The 8,365-nt window shown below is 41.2% G+C and overlaps 1 non-coding gene across 1 annotated transcript; it reads left to right on the top strand.

Annotated features, from left to right (window-relative positions):
• Positions 1-324: 324 nt before the first annotated feature.
• Positions 325-487, top strand: LOC145271697 (U1 spliceosomal RNA). Its single transcript, XR_013866088.1, has one exon. It is a non-coding gene; the product is annotated as a U1 spliceosomal RNA (small nuclear RNA).
• Positions 488-8,365: the final 7,878 nt, after the last annotated feature.

Consider the following 8,365-nt stretch of genomic DNA (forward strand, 5'->3'; position numbering starts at 1 on the left):
ATCCAGCTCCCCTACTCCCCGGGGAGTTGGTCCCCATTTCCCCTTCACTCCTCACTTTAAAAATCGGCTTTGTGCCTAATTTGCTCGGTGGGGGAGCAAATAACTACCTACCTGACGTAAGTCAGACCCAGGCCCTTTGGGGTCTGGGCAACAAGTGTCAAGCAAAGACCAGCAAAGACCTTGGTCAATGTAGGGACAACGCTTCATACCAATTGTCACTATCCAGCTCCCCTACTCCCCGGGGAGTTGGTCCCCATTTCCCCTTCACTCCTCACATTAAAATCGGCCTTGTGCCTAATTTGCTCGGTGAGGGAGCAAATAAATACCCTTACCTTACATAGGGGTAACGGTGATCATAAATGTTGTTCCCCCAGAGTGAGGCCCTTTTATTGCACTGCGGTTGGGTTGACCTTTGCGATCGGCTTAAATATTGACGACTCGGACGTGCTATATCTAAGTGTGGGGTCTTCGTATGCGCTCACCCCGATAATATAATCAAAATCAGAAATTCTACCCTACGTCTCATTCGGAGCAGAAAACCACTTTAATTTCCAGTTAACTCCCGTCTGTATCTCTTCATCTCTCACAAACGAGTGTAAGGACTCCTTGTTTATGTTTTCTCAATCGCCCGTTTCTATACACGCCACGAAAAGGCCAATTCTCTCGACCAGTTTATCATCCACTTCAATTGCAACGTTCTGATATAATCTAATCTGCATGTATACATTACCAACGTTTGCTCTGAACATATCAATCTCGTAAGCGTAAGAAATCCGCCGAGCTGTCGCCTTCAACAACTGAAAGTGTCTTCTTTCGATATAGATTGATGAATGAAAACCTCTGACAAACTACCGCAGAATTAATGTGTCTATTGGTTAAACCAATCACCCATCACCTCGAAAATTGGGCATCCAAACAAAGTTGAATGATGTGCACAGGTATTTTTCGTTACCAAATTTATGAAAATGATTAAATATGTTTTATTGGTACTTGTGCAGTTTAACCAAGACATTAAAAAATGAAAATATTGAAAAGAAGTTATATTGTACGTATCCGTTATGGACAAGTTCTCTGAAAGAAAAATTCAGAGAATTTTTTTTTTTTTTTTTTTACGGCGGAAAAACATGTTAATATGACAGCGCGCTGAAGATGGCCGTGTTTGGATTTTTAAAACACGCTATGGGGAGATAACTCAGTCTAAAGTGCCGACACATCCTTCACATCTTAAATAATAGATTTTCTTCTTAAAAATTGGTATTGTATCATAACAAATTGTTGTTAAAACTACTTGACCAAATTAAGTGAAAGTTTTTCCAGAGAACTTCATTCCATAATTGATACGTACACTATAACCCCCTTTTTTCCGCTATTTTCATTTTTAATGTCTTTATTAAAATGTACAAGTTCCCATTTTATTTCATAATTTAAAATGAAAAAACATTGAGCAATAAAAATGAAATTTTGGTTACTTATGTATTTTTGGTGCCGAGCTTAAATAATAACGTTATTATTTTGAAAACCATTCTTAATATGAGGAGGTGAGGGTGTTTTGTAACTAATTTATGCTTCCACATTACAACTTTTTTAAAAAATCGTGAAACGTGAATTTAAACTAAAAAAATAAAAACTATATAAAAATAACGCAGTACTATCTGCCGTAATATGCACCCGAGAAAAATATCTATTGTAAAATTAAACCAAAATTTGGTGCTTATGCATTTTTGGTACCGCGCTATTTTTAAATAGTTTTTCAGGTTAAATTAAAGTTTAACGACATCTTTTCTTTTCTTTTTTAATTGTAAGGTGGAAGCACAGAATAGTTACAAAACACCCTCCCCATGTTAAGAATGGCTTTCAATAAAATAACATTATCATTTCAGTCAGCACAGTACAGTACCAACAATACATAAGTACTGAAAATGTTATTTTTATTGTTCAATATTTTTCATTTTAAATTATAAAATAAAACACGTTTAATCATTATAAAACTTCATCTTTCATGATTTTTTTAAAATTTGTTAAACACCGTGGTTAAAAAAAATAAATTTTAATCACATGATCACATTTTCAATAATTACGTGATTATATTTTAACCATTTAAACTTTGTGAAACATGTAAACAAACTTCTGCTCGATACCGGTGTTGACCTTTAAGAGTCCCTTTTAGTGATTATATGGTTCGAGGCTATTTGTACAAATAAACGGTAAATCTACTGATTATTCTGACTACAGTTCTGATCTTGGATGTTAACAGTAGTTTGACTAATCCAAATTATAATGAAATGTTCAGTCTTCTAAAAAATAAATAAAAAATAAACCTGATTTTTATATCTTCATGTATCTTATTTATTTTAATAAATAAGACATACAAAAAAGAAAATACATTTTATAAAGAAATCCCAAACATTGACAAATACAATCTAAACTTAATAGGGAAACAATTCGGCACATTTAACCAATAAACAGACATTTTCTACACGAGGAACGAAATAATGATTACACCGTGTTATTTCGATGACCTGAAGTTCTTTGTTCTTTAGCAGTTGATTTTCTCTTTAAATAATTTCACGTTTAAATCGCGTTTTGAACCATTTAATCAGGATTCTTTTATATTTTCATATAAATTGAACACACAAAACAAAAAGTTGTATCAATTTACTAAAGAAATCTTAAAAAACAAAAAAGATTTTTGTGTTTTGAACACAAAAGAAAAACGAATTCATCCCGATGTTTTTCGTATTGAATTCCTAGAAATATACGTAAGTTTGTATCTTTTCTTTTTTGTTTTACTAAAAAATCTAATCTATAACTTTTAATATAATCTTAACATTAAAATAAGTTTATTTATATATATATTTTTTTGCAATCCAATAAAATATGATAATAATAATATGATTTTAAAAATATCTTTAAAATATTTTATTCAATGTGATATTTAGATTTTTGTTTAAAAAATATTATTAGTTTTGTAAAACTTGTGTGATTTCTGAGAAAATAATAAGTTAATTAAAAGTTGATCGAATTAAGCTTTTTGTTAATACATCTGATCACGAAAACTATTTTTTGTTGTTTTTTGATTGTTTTAAGTTAAAAACACACACAAAAAAAAAAAAAAACAACCTCGTTGGAGAATTTCGTTTTAATTTTTATGTTTAATCCAATATGTAATATTTTAAAATATGCGTCATTTTCTTTTATAAAGTTTACATAAAATGATCAATTATCATCAATTAGCAATTACTTAATGTAGAAAACAATATTCGTAAGTCTTTACAATCTAACACAGCATAGTTTGGCTCTAAAATAATAATAATTGTTATGATGTTATGATTTAGATCTCGTTTTGACTTGGGGACGCCGTCATACTGTCTGCCACGTGTCACCGTGACGACCACCACTCAAGTTTCATGATTCCTGACCGCTTTGGGGAGAAACTGACTACGTAGGGATTCACGCTACGATCGCTACCATGGCACCAAAGTCGAGGCACATGATCATGGTTACCTCCACAAAATTACGGGCAAAACGCTTAGATGCCTTACACACCGTAGCGAAAACAACAACCCAAAAGAAACACAGTTTTCTCGACATGGAGGCAATTTCTTCATCACTAACCGTTTGTCTACAACTACGTCCGCGTGCTTGCTATATTTAGCGAAGCCAAGGAAAAGACAGCAGAAGGACCACCAGCCTCGCCATCACCACAACGCTACGGCTGTCGCGACCAATGCTACTACTACTACAACGAAGGCTTCGTCGCGCCTTCTAACAACAACAACTATCGCTATTGACACACGATTATAACCAGCACTGCTGCTACTACCATTACCAACGAAGGCTTCGTCGCGCCTTCTAACAACAACAACTATCGCTATTGACACACGATTATAACCAGCACTGCTGCTACTACCATTACCAACGAAGGCTTCGTCGCGCCTTCTAATAACAACAACTATCGCTATTGACACACGATTATAACCAGCACTGCTGCTACTACCATTACCAACGAAGGCTTCGTCGCGCCTTCTAACAACAACAACTATCGCTATTGACACACGATTTTAACCAGCACTGCTGCTACTACCATTACCAACGAAGGCTTCGTCGCGCCTTCTAACAACAACAACTATCGCTATTGACACACGATTATAACCAGCACTGCTGCTACTACCATTACCAACGAAGGCTTCGTCGCGCCTTCTAACAACAACAACTATCGCTATTGACACACGATTATAACCAGCACTGCTGCTACTACCATTACCAACGAAGGCTACGTCGCGCCTTCTATCAACAACAACTATCGCTATTGACACACGATTATAACCAGCACTGCTGCTACTACCATTACCAACGAACGCTTCGTCGCGCCTTCTAACAACAACAACTATCGCTATTGACACACGATTATAACCAGACCAGCACTGCTGCTACTACTATTACAAACGAAGGTTTCGTCGTACCTTATAACCACAATAACAACAACTAACAACAATCTGCCATCTTCACCCCAAGGACAGCTCGTTATTATTCTGTGTTATTTATTAGAAAATAAATTGTTGAGTTCGTTCAAATCTTAATCCTGTGTTGTCTATTCTTTTTGCTTGTCACCATACGCTTCGTAACATAACAACTGGTGTCAGAAGCGTGCGACAGGTAGAATGGACTACTCAGGGTGCACCCGTAACGAACTTCTCAGTTTTATCAGAGACCAGAAATCGGCACTCCTCCAGCTAAAATCGAGTACATCACGACCAGACGAGGCCCTTATCCTCGAAATAAAAGCGGACCTAGAGATTATGCTCTCCACCCTCAAATCGACCACCTTAAACGACACGCCCAAAGCCGATAATAACGACTACAATCTGATGATCAGATTACAGGCCATACACGATTCGGTAAAGGACATAAAAAAGTTCAACCCCGGGAACGATGTTAACCGCTTCATCACGGATGTAAACAAAACATACATGATACATGTCAAGCCGGAAATCAGTACACACCCTAGTATCGAAAAAGAGTTTGTCAGAATCTGCAAACAGCTTCTGAACGAAGGGATATTCCAGCAAATGACGGACTCCCAACACGACACATCTACCTTCGAGCAACTCAAAGCATACCTCATAACGACCCACGGCAGCCAAATGACAAACTTCCAGCACCTCAGCCGGGCTTGGGATTTGCAGCGTCGAGATGGGGAGAGATTGACAGATTTCGCCGGCCGACTGGAAAACACGATTAGAGAGGCTGCAGTACACATAAAGGCAAAATTTAAGTCGGACCACTCACGGGAAATACCTGCAGATACTGTCTTCTCTCTCATGGGTGCAATGCTAATGAGTGAGAAGGTGAAAGCCTGGACACCGAGCTTATACCCACACATCGTCAAAACAATGGATAAGCATTATACGGCGGGTGGGATAGCTAGTGATGTACAGCGGTACATCGACTGTGGTGTCAAAACGGACGATGAAATCAATGATAGTCCCATCGCGTACTACGCAAACAGGCCCCAACGATCTGATCAAAGGACCAGGCGAACTGAACACAATGTGAACAGGCAAACTCTCCGCCCACAGGCAAGGAAAGATACCACAACACTGCGCAACACCAAACCCACTGGCACTCGCGGCCATTTTCAGATGCGCAGGGATGATGAACACAATCAGGATGCTGAGATCTGCCAAAACTACATGAAAGGCTATGCATGCTTCCATGGACGCAACTGTCGGTACCGGCACCCACCTCGTGCCCAGGCATATATCGCAACAGACGACAAGGATATGCCACCGGAAGATACTCTCCCCACTACCATGGCCGAGGATTTTCAATACGGACCAGGCGAGATGTGATGGCTCACCCCGTGGTCCAACAGACTCACCATCACATATTTAACTTTCATCAACACTCGGCGCAGAAGTCACCTTTCGTCAACACACATTTCATGATCGAGGGAGCTACGTTCTCGGACATATCTATGTTGGACTCAGGCTGCTCCACTTGCATTATGCCAGTGTCTCGAATACCTGAAGAGGTCAGACGTCGAATAACGCCATCCAACGTGCATGTGAGAGGCATAAACGGCAGCATCCATATCCTTGGCGAACTTAATTGTGGCATCGCCATCGGCAACCACGATTCACCCAGGTTCGACGGGATCAACATGCTGATAACATCCGCTATATCTCCAATCCTGATCGGCCAAAGCATCCTTGGTCACAGCACACTAGACTCCTACACAATCGACCACCAAAAATCAACGATCGAATTCAGACGCACGCTCGCGTCCACTCCGATAACTCACACGGCAGCAATACTACCAGCTCTTACACAGAAGATACCAGCTGATGATACCACATTTGGAGCCCACACCATCGATCATTCCACTAGACTCACACAGCCCAGCCCCAAGACACTAAATGAAAAACTACACTGGCTAGAGAGTAATGTGGGTGTGGCATTGGACAACCATCCAAACCGCGACGAACTGGAGGCCACAGCAGACTTAATCATCCGCTTCGCCGACATCATGGGTACCGAAAAGGGAGAAAAGGGTACCTTCATCAGACCAGTTCGAATACCAACCAATGGCCAATCCCGATGTCAGAAGCAACACCCAATCGCCCAGGCTCTCGAGGCTGACGTCGATGCTGAAATCATGCACATGGTCGCCAGAGAGATCATCGAACCATGCAAGGACCCCAAGGGTTTTAATAGCCCTGTATTTGCTGTTCGCAAGAAGAACGGGGCAATCCGGGTAGTTGCCAACTTCAAAGCAACACTCAACAAGGTCCTAGTCGATCTCGACCCCTACCCCATACCTACGATTGACCACCTGTTCCACAGAATCGGCGAAGGAAATAAATATTTTGCATCCCTTGATCTTCGCAGTGGCTATTGGCAGATCGCTATCGACGAGCGTGATCGACACAAAACTGCATTCACATGGAAGGGCAAATGCTACCAATACACACGACTCGCCTTTGGTCTCACATCTGCCGGACAAATCTTCTCCCGCTGCATAGCTGAAGCCTTGGCCACTGTTACATCTCGCACCAACATATCCTCGTACATTGACGACAACCTAGTCCACGCCAAAACATTTGAAGGATACATACTGGCACTGGAGCAACTATTCACCGCCCTACGTAAATTTGGACTAAAATTGAATCCGGATAAATGTACCTTCCTCGCGAACGAAGCAAAATTCCTCGGTCGCATCGTAAATAGCAAGGGTTTCAAGGCCGACCCCGAATACGTCCGCGCCATCATGGAAATGAAGCCTCCAACAACAAAAAAGGAACTGCAAGGCCTCATAGGTCGTTTAGTGTGGATACGGCAATTCCTGGAGACACGGGTACAGGAACAAATCAGGTCGGACACATTTTCCAGCATCATGACCCCCATCCATGAACTGAATAGGGCTGGCAAACCATTTGCATGGACTGAGCAGGCGGACAAGGCCTTTAATAAGATAAAGAAACGACTGTCCTCGCCTCCTGTCATTTCATTCCCTGATTTTGATCAACTCTTCACGCTCACCACGGATGCGAGTGACACCGCATGTGGGGCCATCCTAATGCAAGAAGATGACAGGGGAAAGAAGAAGATCATAGCAGTCGCTTCACACATATTTAACACCACGGAACAAAACTGGTCCACAACTGAACGCGAGGCATACGCAATAAAGTGGGCCATAGCAAAATTCGACTACTTCCTACACAGCCGCCCCTTCGTCATCTTCACCGACCACAGATCACTAACCTATCTGGATCAGCGGGTATTCAACAATGCCAAAATCCGCAGATGGCAGGAAGAGATCGCATGCTATAAATTCGTCCTGGAATTTGTGGAGGGCGAATCCAATGTCTGGGCCGACATGCTCAGCAGAAGTCATGGCCAAAGAAAAAATAACACACCAGCTGACGCCAACCCTGCAGGCAAAACATTCCGAATCCAGGGTTCGGACCTACGTATTTACATCCCATCCTGGTGTATGGACGAAATTGATGGATCAATGCTCATCCCCGAAGCACACACACCTCAGAACACCCGCCACCACAAGAGTATTGTGGATGCGTTCTTTGCCTATCACTCTTCATCGACCATCCCCACAAAATACAATTGTGACCATATCAATATCGCTGCTGAGCAATGCACAGACAACACACTGTCGAGAATCATCAAAACCCACCAGGCGAATAACTCCAGCAAAAACTGTAACATCGACCCCGATGACCATCGGGCCCCCATACTCAACAAATACATCCACCAGTTCTACCTGGAGCCCGGCACATCTGTCTTGATGATTAGGGACAACAATCATTCCCCAAAACTGGTCGTACCATACAAACTCCGTCCCAAG

This window comes from Euprymna scolopes, chromosome 46 (assembly GCF_053919585.1).
Source record: "Euprymna scolopes isolate OS-2025 chromosome 46, ASM5391958v1, whole genome shotgun sequence".
Taxonomy (NCBI): Eukaryota; Metazoa; Mollusca; class Cephalopoda; order Sepiida; family Sepiolidae; genus Euprymna; species Euprymna scolopes.